The sequence below is a fragment of the Diorhabda sublineata genome, chromosome 4, assembly GCF_026230105.1.
Source record: "Diorhabda sublineata isolate icDioSubl1.1 chromosome 4, icDioSubl1.1, whole genome shotgun sequence".
Lineage (NCBI taxonomy): Eukaryota > Metazoa > Arthropoda > Insecta > Coleoptera > Chrysomelidae > Diorhabda > Diorhabda sublineata.
Window position 1 is genome coordinate 33,287,520 of NC_079477.1, and position 12,891 is coordinate 33,300,410.

Here is a 12,891-nt window from a genome sequence, read left to right on the forward strand (position 1 = left end):
CCTACTGGTCGAATAGTGGAACGGTACCATCAAGATAATTTAATTTGTATGAATTCCAACTTTTGTGTTATTTTCTAAAAATCTCATTAATCACCTTACAAATGATAATATTTGAGAACAATAGTAGCAATTATTATTATAATATATAAAAACTATACCCAAGTTTAATCTAGGAAATCCAGACGACTTTAAAAATTAAAACGTAAAAAGATTAAACTTCATAAATATTTACTCAGCATTTATTTCAATAAAAATAGAAGTTATTGTAGATACCATTTTAATGAGTTTTTATTAATTCATTAATCGAATGAGATTTGTTAATTCAATCGCTGAAATTCAATATTGTATTTTGTGAATAAAGTTTTCAAAAAATGGAATTTCGGAATTCCCAGCAAACGTTGTTTTGCCATATAAATTATATCTTGAGAATATTTTTCTAGTTCAATAAAATAACTAACTCATCATAAGTGTTTAGGAATGTACTTATTATCTAAAGCATTTTAGCATTTCAAATTTTCAAATTGAAATTGTTAATAGCTATCTAAACATCAAAAATAATTATTTATATTTTTAATATTAATTATGCGGGAACGTGCCACATATAGTTGTCCAATAATCACTTTGGAACGAGCTCGAAGAACTTGTTGGCGTTGTTGGTCAATTTCTCTACGTCTGTTGACTCTGAATCTATGTATTTCTCTTCGTTACAATTGTCTCTGTTAATTTCGTTCATCTCGTACCTCTTACGATTGTGATTCACTGCGCCGTGCTCACACGCACATCTGCATAGTTTTGTTGGATTTGCTCGCCTGATGTTCTTATATCTTGTACGACTCTAGATTCAATTTTTCGACGACGCCAATTGCTCCCTTTGCGTTTTGCTGGCATTGCTGACTGTACATAGAGCATATAAATAAATCAAATTAAAATACTTTGATAAAAAATAGTGACTACATATTTTATTCGCTAGCTTATTATTTCACTTACCAATCACAGTAATAAAACACGGACCCGTTTCTGTTTCGATTTAAAACTATTTGCAAACAATTTCAAGTACAATATGTACAGGTACGATAATGGTCGTTGTTGGAGGCAGCTCACAATACGTGTTAATTTATATGAGAGTAAAAACTTTTCAGTTCTTAATTAATTGTGAATAAATATTGCCGTAGAAGTTAATGATAAATTTATGATGAAAGTAAAACTAACATGAGAGATGCTCAGAAAAATCAAAATGATACGTATAACAGACACTGCTACGATTGATACACAAATAAGACGAAAAAAAAATGGCCGGAAACAGTATATTGAGTAAGAAAAGAAACCGGCTTCGTTCTTATCTATACTCCGTGATTTTTGCTGGATGAGAGGTGAGAACGTAAGTTACCTGGCGAGGATAACTGATAACTGATCGATTGATAGTTGATTGAGAAAATAAAATAATTAATGGAAATTCAAATTATTTTATTAATTCTGACCAAGAGTTTATCGTACTACAATCATTATATTCGCAATGGAATAATGGGGATTGATCGTAGGCTGAAAAAATTAGAGAAATGAATTTTCTTATGTCGTGACAAAATAAAAATAAAAATCTTGTCAGGAAATAGAAGTTCATAATTAGCAAATAAAAAACAAGGGTCGATCGTAGAATCAACATTTAGGGTTATGAAAAACATACTGCATATAAATTTTGATGAAAATTAGCCGTTTCGGAGGAATATGAGAACCAACATTGTTGCACGAGTCTTTTATATATAGGATTTTCCCTGTTTATATAGCCTCAAGCTTTCCTTAATGAATAGACTATCCAACACAAAAATAATTTTTCAATTCGAACCAATAGCTCTTGAGATTATCAAACAAACAAACAAACTCTTCAACTGTATAATATTTGTATAGATTATTAACATTTCACGAGAGGACTTTTGCGGAAACTGTAAAAAGAAAAGGTTGGATTTGTTGACAGCTAATTACTTCAGTATTACCCAAATACAGAAATAATTTAGGCTGCGTTTACGTTTAAACAAATAAAAATATCAAAAATTACCTTTCCAAAAATGGAAGACAGGAAACTTATCGATTAGACATCAGTACACCAGAAAATAGATGGGCCAGAAACGAGAAAAGAAACATACGAAAACCACTATAAATATCACTAAAAGATGGTATGAGAGCTGGAGCTCAGTGTTCCAAGAAAAGTTCAAAAGTTGGAATACAGGGTCCTATAACACTAAATGTGAAACACCTTCGATCATCAAATGAGTTTTAGAAATTTTACTCACTATACAATCATGAGAAAATTGTAACAAGCGAAAATATCTGTAATGGCTCATGAAAATGGCTGATTAAAAAAAAGTTTTCATAACGTTCAGTTTTTTACGTGTTTCAATATGATTTTATATTAATATTTATACCGCGAAAGAGTTTTTTATACAAATAGTAACAAAATATAATGAACCTTTTGTATAATTGAAAACCTTTCATAAAACTGAACATTTTTTCAGCAGCTATACCTGTACATTAGATAAATATATTTTACGTAAATTGTAGAGACATGGATTATATCAGAGTAATTTACTCAATAAACATAAAGGATTATACACAAAGAGAATTCAACATTATGTAAAGCATTTATTAGACAAAAGACACCCACGTAACCAACAATGAAAACCACCTAAATTACGTCATGTTTGCCAGGAACAGCGGTAACTTGATATGAGGAATTGTTGGGAATAAAATACTCTATTACATTATATGTACTCCAATAAGAGTCAAATTTTGTTATGTTTTCGATATTATTAAACAAAGTTTATAATGGGAGCCATCTACAATATCTTAGGCGCACCTCTCGAATCAAGAAGTTTTATTATTAATGCCGCTTCCACATAATATCTCAGCAATTCATGAACAATTAGTGATAAATTAATAAGATTATTTGACAAACTACTTCGGCTACGGTCGAGCTGAAGACGTCTCCATCGTCTTCGATTAGTATTAGAAGGTCGAAGCTATCAATAATTTTTTGCGAAAAGTATCGAATCAAATTGATGAGATTCCAACTATGGATTCTGCTGGGAAGAGAAAAAAAAGCTTTTATATACTTGATATTGATGTATTGATACATTGCTTCAAACCCCTTCTTTGATTTTTTTGATAGCAACAACAGAAATTTGCTGATTCTTCTCAATCGACTTGGCTGTTATACATATTAATAATTTTTCTTAATTTTTTATAACAAAATTATGTGCTTGTCGTAGTTTGCTTATTATGCTATAGAAACATATCAAAGTTGTCCATAATTTCATGAGAGAAGTAGCGGAAATCAATTGATAAAAATTCAAGAATAAATTCTAAAGGAAGAAGAAAAATCTTATGTACTTCACTGGGTGTAAGTTTATTTACTAGTCTCAAACCTATACCTCGGTGGCAAAATCGTTCTTAACTGGTAAATGTTACTTACATTTTTTGTAGTTTCAATAACTATTTTTTAAAAGGTTGCGAGATATATATTGATTAATTAATACGTAAAATCAAATATCTTAGACCTTGTCAGACCTGCAGTTTACCTGACTCGAACACATACCTCTTAGTTTCCTCAATCATAATATTGGTATATTTTAAATAAAGAGATCCATATTATGAGTAAATTGATATTAAAATTTTGTCCGATCTTAGTTTTCAACTAACCTATTGTTTACTAGCAATCGAAAAAGCTTTTAGAATGTTCATTACTTTATACGTCTATTTTACAAATTTTCTATGCGGGTATTGATAATGATACAGTATAATTTATTGTTAATGGACCAGATTTTAAGAAAAACTTGTTTTCTGAAGTACACAATTTGTATTAAGCGGTTTCACACTTTTTCAGCAGTTTCAATAAATTATTTAATAACTTTCACGATATCAACAATATTTGTTATGGTGAATAAAAAATTATTATCACTCTGAAACTTCAGAAAACGATTTATATGTAAGTAAACCTCCCAATACCGTGAAAATAAAAATTATATCTCCAAGTTTTAAGAGCTACACTAAATAAAAGAGCAGAAAATCGATTTGTTAGACCTGTATCAATTTCACACACCTGGAAAAAATACAAACATCAAAAAATAATTTATCGTTCGACCAATTTCTAGCCGTGTTAATTCCTTCCTGTCGAAACGCTGACTCACAGCCTTCCACAATGGCATAAAAGAAAAAAGTAACTCTTCAAATTTCAATTTTATATTTCACCAGTGGCAACTCGTGTTCATACAATCTATTCGAAACTCAGTTTAGAATGTTTAGATGATCCAGGACGAGGACACTTCTGAAATTTGAACTATTTCAAAAAGCACACTGAAAGCCAATGTGTTACGCATAAAAGAATTTGATATGAAATTTTATTTTTGGTGAATAAAAGCACATATCGTACTGTAGAAAAAGAAGCTATCAAAAACGGATCAATAAATATCAAAATAACGGTAAAATAATGTATAGATCAAACAAAAATTTAAGTTGAAATAAGAATGGAAGTATGAATATTAAATCAACAAACCATCAAGATATACACAATTCGCATGCTATCCAGCACAGATAATTGATTGAAAAAACTGAATCAGGTACAAATAGGATACAAAAATATGGAAACTGTTGGAATCTCTGAAGGTGTCTTCAGGGCGATTTACTATCGTTACATAAAAGTTATGAGAAATTGAAGCACAATATATCAACATGGAAGCAGATATCGAATTGAGGAATAAGTAAATCAATATGAAGAGGATAATAATAATTGTAGAAAATAATAATACCTTAGAATCTAAATAGATGAAATACAGCTGCAATATGTTAAAAATTTCAAATATTGAGGAATACAGAGCGATAGAAATCGAGAAGCATTGATGAATGAAAGAATCAGAGCTACATTTAAATTTGACAATTTGAAAATATGAAATTTTTTTAGCAGAAAAAGAATAACATGAAAATGAAGGTGTATATTCACTGAGAACATGAAAGCTATAAAAAGTTAGAATAATGATTAGAATGAAAATAGGAGAGAATTTGCTTACGAACAAGAAGACAGTTGACACTAACACTACCACTGCCACCACAGATTTTATAAACGGTTAAACAAAGACATTTATGTTGCTCGAAAGATACCAAAAAGTTTGAAAATTATCAGCACACTTCCGTCCTACACATTCAGGTCTAGTTTATAATTTTGTTTATAAGTGTTTTTCTATTTTCTATTAGCCCCTCCTGGTATGTATCTCCTCAAATTACTCGACATCATCTTATAGATACCAATTTCTCATACCCCTTCATATATATTACGAGAATGATCATTAGCTCATTCCATTTGAGTGAATTGTAATATTTTATCACATCACATTTCCCAATATCAGTGCATTTATATATTTGTTAGTTATAGTTACTACAAAGTTCATATACCTTGAAAGGACAATTAAACGGCCATAACCCTTTTGGTCCCGTCTAAGTTTACTCTACAAATCACAATGCAACAGTAAATTTCGCTAGTCCAAATGCATAAAGCGCAAAATAGCTTCTCGTTCGAATAGTTCATTTTTGAAATTATGACTTAGTCATTAAATGTTCACTGGCATTCAATTGAGAATATAGTGCCACTTACAACGTGTACGGAGTTACCGAGACGAAGTACTATGATTCTTTCAAGAGTCTGGAACTATAATGTTTTGAAAGTTTCTATTCTTCTGGATATATTGTTCGTTTGTGTTTTGTTCAGGATATACTATGTCGAAATAGTTGAATCCTTTAAGAGTAATCCCACTAATTTAACCTAAGTTATAATTGAAAGTCAAAATAATTACAGATAAGGTTAAAATTTATACAGTGTGTTCATACAATAACAACACTATTTCAGTCTTTGTTTTCAAAAGGAGGTTAAATTAAAATCAAATAATTCTTCGAGTAAAAGTATGAAAGGTGCCCAGTTACTCCAAAATAACCTAACAAAATAACACCATTCACATATTCTATAAAATTTCAAATAAAAATATCACGTCCCAATAATTCATAAGTCAGGTTTGGTACAGTCTTTGGAAATATTTTTTTCAAAAATTGTTAACAGTAACAAATTACTTATCACTCTTTTCAAATTAAATCTTCGGAATGTATCCCTATTTCTGTTTAATAGTATCCAAGTCTATTACAAAAAACTGAAATTACGAAATTACTGAATTGTTATTTGGCAGTCCGTTTAGTCCGGGCGCTGGCAGGGGTTCCCGTAGCCCTTTTTGGGTCGCCAGAAAAAATGATTGATATCTATGTTTTTTGACCCAGAGAATCGATTTTTGGGGGTTGCGAGGCCGCCCCCCTGTCACTTTTTTGTTATTAACAATTAAATTGTTTAAGCGGCAATAATTTATTGTCAACAATACTTACGGAATTTCTGATGAAAGAATTTGGTTGCAAATCTTCTAACTAATATTTTAGTTTTTGAATTTTGAAAAAAATTTCATTACAACAAAAGTTATAGGCAAAGGAGTGTAGAAACATGCAAAAATGCGCTGATTTCTCTTTCAGTCGGTCGCATTTCGGCCTGAGCAAATTAATTAAAACTTTGGATGATCCATTTAAAAAAATACTATTCCCTTCAAAACAAACCCTCATACGTACATTTTCAAGCATTTGGAACAGTTTTATAGTACTTAGAAGACAAAATTTTAATAGAAAAATGACACTTTTATTTGTTTACAATAGGCCATACGTGCAAAGAAGACTAAACTTTTTCGAAAAAAAAAAACGGCATAGTAAAAGAAAACTTTCAAACCCTCACTTGAAATTCCATCCAATTCGTTAATAAACTACAGCAGATTTTCGGAGAAAATGTACGTATGAGGGCTCGTTTTGAAGGGAAAAGTATTTTTTTTAAATGGATTTTCAAAAGTTCCAATTGAGTTTACCCAGGCCGAAATACGACCGATTGAAAAAGAAATCAGCGAATTTTTTTTTCACATCTTTGCCTATAATTTTGGTTATAATAAATATTTTTTCAAAATTCAAGAACGGAAACATTTGTTAGAAGATTTGCAATCAGACTGTTTCATCAGAAACCCCGGAACTATTGTAGATAATGAATTATGGCCATTTAAACAATTAAATTGTTAATAACAAAAAACTGACCAGGGTGCTGGCCTCGCAACTGCCAAAAATCGATTCTCCGAATATCAATATTTTTTTCGTGGTGATCCATACAGGGCTACGAGAAACCCTGCCAGCGCCCGGACGAGTTACAAGTATTCTATTTCTCAGTTCACAATATTTCTAGATATCCTCAGACTCTCAGATATCCTCGGTATATTGAGATACTGAGAGGCTAACCACTCTTTCTACATCATGTTAAATACAAATTTTAGAATTATCAGCAACAATTTGATATCTGAACAAATGTATACGCTTTGTTCTCTTGAAAGAGACTTTTCCAAAGAAAAAATCAATCAGTTAATATCTGCCCCAATATCAACCGAAACTTCACTATTTAATCTAAATGCTCGAACACAAATCGTATTGAGAAAGATAACGCATAGTTATATGTTCGATATCGAACTGTATAGTTTCTCTAAGAATCTCCTAAAAAAATTAAGTCCTATTGAATATTAGGCTGGAATTTCTGGAACCATTGATGATATTCATACTGAATACACTACCACTGCGCCAGCACTGATAATTGCACTGTCTGACACGCGTTTCGAAAACCAAGTTATCGTCTTCAGAGAATGGGGGTAAACGTTTGCAGAAACCTCAACAGCTCTCAATCCACGAAGTTAGAGGTACTCGAAACGATGTGCCACAAGTAGATATCGATCACATTCTTTTACAGATACCTAGACGTGCATAGGAGTGCAACTACGGGGTCATCAGACACATTCCTCGATATTTTTTTGTTAACAAAATTAGCAAACAAACAAAGTCGATAAATTATTCTATTATTCCTTCTGGTTGTAAATCATTTCTTTAAAAATAAAAATAGAGGAAAATAGTTATTAAAAATATCTCTCTTCTATTTTGAAGCACTTTTCACGCTAACGATATTATTGTCTATTGGACCAATCATTTCATTCTTTTCGATAAACATTCCTCATTCTATTGAAAAACGGGATTCAACTTGTAAAAGTATTTTATGAGATTAAGTCTTTACAAAAGGAGAATTTTGGAATTTTCTAGAACACAAAGAAAATGTAATTATATCCTATTTTATTGTATACATTCGCGTCGACCGTCGTTGAAGTGCGATGCGAAACTTTTATACACTATTCGCTAAACTCGGAAGGATTTGGCTCAAGGACTTTTTGAACTTCAACACTTTAGAAAGTACTTAAACTTAATATTGACTTGTTAGGCCAGTTTAACGCTGCAATTCAATTTCTTTTCTAAAGTGTAGGTATTTGTTCGCGACAAAATACTCAGTCTAATGAACTCATTTAACAAAATTCATTCCATTAAAAACATCCCTCAAGCTTAACCAAGTCAACGTTGAATAGAGGAGTTCATTTGAAATGTTGAAAAATGAATGATTTATGAAATTTCTGAATTCGGCATCCATGAGTTGCATTAAATGGATAGCGTTTAGGTATAGTGTCACTACCATGGCTCTGAGGTGTATTTTACTACAAAATCGATAAAGAAAATAGTCGAGCTAACAATTTTTTTTCTTGTAAGCATAAAAAAAAGTCTTGCTGCTTATCCATACCCTTTTTTTGTACAGGATCTAATTTCTGACAAACAATCTTTTGACCTTTTTATTTCCTTGGATGCTTAAGAAGAATGCGGTCTTATTTTGACTTACCACTGAAGTAGGTAAGCTGGAATTTCGGGAACCGTTGGCAATATTCATACTGAATACACTGTTTACACCACCTCTACACTACTACACTACACTGAGTGTAGGTGTAAACAGTGTATTCAGCACTGAAGTACTGTCTTAATTTCTTCAGTGATCATGAATCTTTTATTTTCCACTGATGCTTGTGTATTTGATGCTGGCACAAATATATAATTAAATTAAAGTTAGTGATTTTTGAGTACCATATCAGTCGCCATAATCTTTCTTGGTGACAAACTTCTGAGCTCCACTCTATGAAGTGTCATTTTGTAGCTATTGACGTATCTAACTCGTGTTGAAAAAAATTTAAGCACCCACTTTATTTTTAAAAGTAAGTAATGTTGTTCTTTATATGTGAAAATTCTATTTTTATACATGTCGTAATTCTATGAAGAGTTCAATTGCTTCAATTATATCTTTTAATAATTATACATTTGTTTCCTAACGACGTCCATTCTAAAAAACACTTTGGCATCCCAACTTCTTTAATAACTCTTAGTATATTCCTAAGCCCAAGATTTGAGACTAAACCGGTTTTGCTATTAGTTGTTTGTCATTTTTTGAAATTGAAAGTGAATTTTCTTTGGATAATAAAATTAAATAGACTCACATTTTTTACATATACAGGGTAATCTACAATTCTAAAAGACTGTTACCAGTGATTCCCCATTTGTAGTTAATACGAAATTTGAATTATAGTTATTAATTTAGTCTTCGAAGGGATGAAACAAACTATATTAATACTTCGAAAGCCGAGAGGCTTGAGGAAAATAGCCAAATGAATGTGTTAATTAGAAGAAGTAGGGAAAACATAGGAGAAACGATCAACGATCAATAATGAGAAAATATCAAGTCTCGGTATCTGCGTCGAATGAATAGGTCCTAAAAAATATATTATACACACGGAATGTGATCAAATTGTCATTCATTTTGCTTTAAATGTGAGAGAAAAAATTTCTTCGGACGATTTATTGGGTAGTTTGAAAGCAATATCTGGAATGATGAAAATGATAAATGCCTCATGATGGTAACTACGCGGAATTTTTGATAGAGTTATAAATGTATCTGTTTAAAAACCTTGTATGGGATCCAATATAAAATAAAGTATGGGGGAACGAAGCTACTTTAAAATTAAACGAAGCAGAAGTCCTTCGAATTGTGTTGTTGGAATTGTGATCTCACAGACTTGAAAAATAAGTATCTGATATATAGTAAAATAATGAAATTTCAGCAAAGTATACGGGTAACTTCATTTAAATCACGATCGTGTCTCTACAAGATATCACCAGTGAATTTTCAGATGACGTAGATGACTTACATTGGAACAATTCGGATTTTTTCCATATGGTAACCCCAATTAGGACCCTACGAGAAACTCATTGAAAAATCTTAATATAGGGACAAATTAATCATCATCAGTTTTCTCTCAATTAGGACTCACTTTGATATGAGTTAAAGAAATCAATCTCAAAATGAAAAATTTTAGTCACCTTTTAGTTCCCAATTTGGCACATTTATACAATATGGTCTGTTTACCACCATGAAGCACAGTGCATGCATATGCCAATGACATACTAATAAATTTAAATGAGAAATAGATGAATAAACAAAAATATTTGGTTCACGAATAAATGAAGAAGAAACGAAATACAGAGAAATGCTTTTTTAAGTCATAGATGGAATAAAATATGATGAATGAATTCGATTATCTATAACATCCACAAACCTAGAAACAGATTGAATGAATGAGAAAACTGTAAGAAGTAACAGATCGGTACGATCTTTATAAAAAATAATGAGGAGTCATAATGTATGGAATAATTGTAAGACCACCAGTTCTATTCGCATGAGAAACATAGACGATGACAAAAAAGATGAGACTAAACTGAAAATATGGGAAAAAAATCTTCATAAAAATATACGGCAGAATCAAAATGATAGAAGTTATTTGGAAAAAACGTACAAATTGAGAACTAATGATGATATTTAAGAAGCCTAAAATAACACAAATAGTTCAGACACAAATAGTAAGATGGCTAGGGGACTTTATCATATTGCCACAACAGAGAATTGTAAGAATGGTGCTGAAGATAGGAGAAGGAGGGAAAATAAAAAATAGTACCCAAAGGAAAAACAGCCACCAGAAGACCTGTAGAGCTGATCTAATTGAAAAAAATTGAAAATCTAGTTCACACTAAAACATACAATCATTTAAGATCTGACTTCATACACTTCAAAACGTTTAAAATGCTCCAAACTATTCCAACAAGTTGAAGAATGAAACTAACTGATGAAAAAACTCAAATCTAACATAACGGATCATTATCCGTTTTTGCCTCAATTTTGAATTGACATATCCATATGTATGGAATAAATTCAATTTTAGCGTTATTATGTACTATGTGAAAAAAACCTGAAACAGGTCGATTTTATTCTTAAATTGACAATTTGGAGTATGTGAATATTATCCCCCTCTAGCACCCCGTCTAAATCATAAGCACCCTCTAGAAAATTTTAAATAAGAAAAGGGGTCGTGTAGCACCTTGTTGGAAAGGGATTATAGTCCCCTGTTCAGCGATATGAAGTTTTTTTAAAATTGGGGGCAATTATTACTGAGAAAATTTATAGTGGAATCTGAAATTTTTATAATGTCACTATCACAAAACTTTACGCATAATATTTACAGTGTATTTTTCAATGTACTTTACAATTAAATTAAATGACCATCATTCACTTCTTGAAATTAACCGAGGCGATTTTATAATTTTCGTACAACATTTTATATGATCTTGATAATTTCTTCCGTTATCTTAAACAAAATATGGTGAGACTCCGTCTGGTTGGTAGTAAATAGATCGATCTATATTATTTGGATGATTAACATCATTAAAAATTCTTTATTATGTAGGTACTAAGAATTTAATCAAAATAAGGGGCGATAATTTCATTTTTAATGATATCAGCCCAAACGTTTCCTTTTTAGGATATTGAGGGTGAACCTCACACATCCAGTGAGGATTTTCCCTGCTCCAATATCTACAGTTGTGTTTGTTAACCATTTCGTTTAAATGAAACGGAGCTTCATCAGAAAAAACTATTTTGTTTTTGATCTAGAGATCTGCGTTCATTTTTCCCATCATCAATTCACAGAATTCTTGCCTTCTATCCGGATCATGTTCATTCAACTCCTGAACCAACTGAACATTGTAAGGGTGGTATTGTCGGCGGCAAGTTCTCGAGGATCTTCCTCAATCTCTAGAAGTACATCTCATTTTTTTTATCAGTAACACATGAAAAACTAGTTTTGGTATTTTCGAATTTTCTAATAAGAAAAAAATCGGGTTAAAGGTGTTCTAAGCATACGTAGAGTTTTCAATATCACCTATTGAAAATTTCGTCGACTAGATGTATTTGATCTAATGAAGGCATTCGATTGAAATCTCTTCAGAATAGAAAATCCAAGAAGAGTTATAGTTATCAATCTTACTATTAGAACATTTTTCTATGTTGATCCTGGAAGTATCTATTGATCAAGCCCGACTATGCTTACTTCACCTCGAATTTCGATTAACGTGTATAAATAATATGAGATGAGATGATTATAGATCTCATATAGTCTCGCTATATATGAGATCCCATTGAAAGGAGTATTCTGCTAAGGAATCATTAATTCCATTTTATCGATGAAAATTGAGACTATTATTCAGCTAACAAGTAGTTCAGTTCTCCTAGTTAAGAGGCATAAAATTAACGGGAAATCCTTTACCGTCAAGAACAATGGCAAACACAATTGACATAGCGCAGTGAAGCTACAAAATGGATTAATAAAGGATAAACTATCATTTATTATATAGCAAGTTAACAAAAGGCGGCTCATCTAAATACTGATACTTGATATATTGTTGTAATGAGGTTAATTAGATGATATATTATCTATTGATTTCAAAGATAATCCTCATAAGAGTGAATCGCTGTTAACTCAAGTATCCATTCTAATCATGAAAATCATAATTGGGTACAAAAATCTCAATCAAGTACCATTT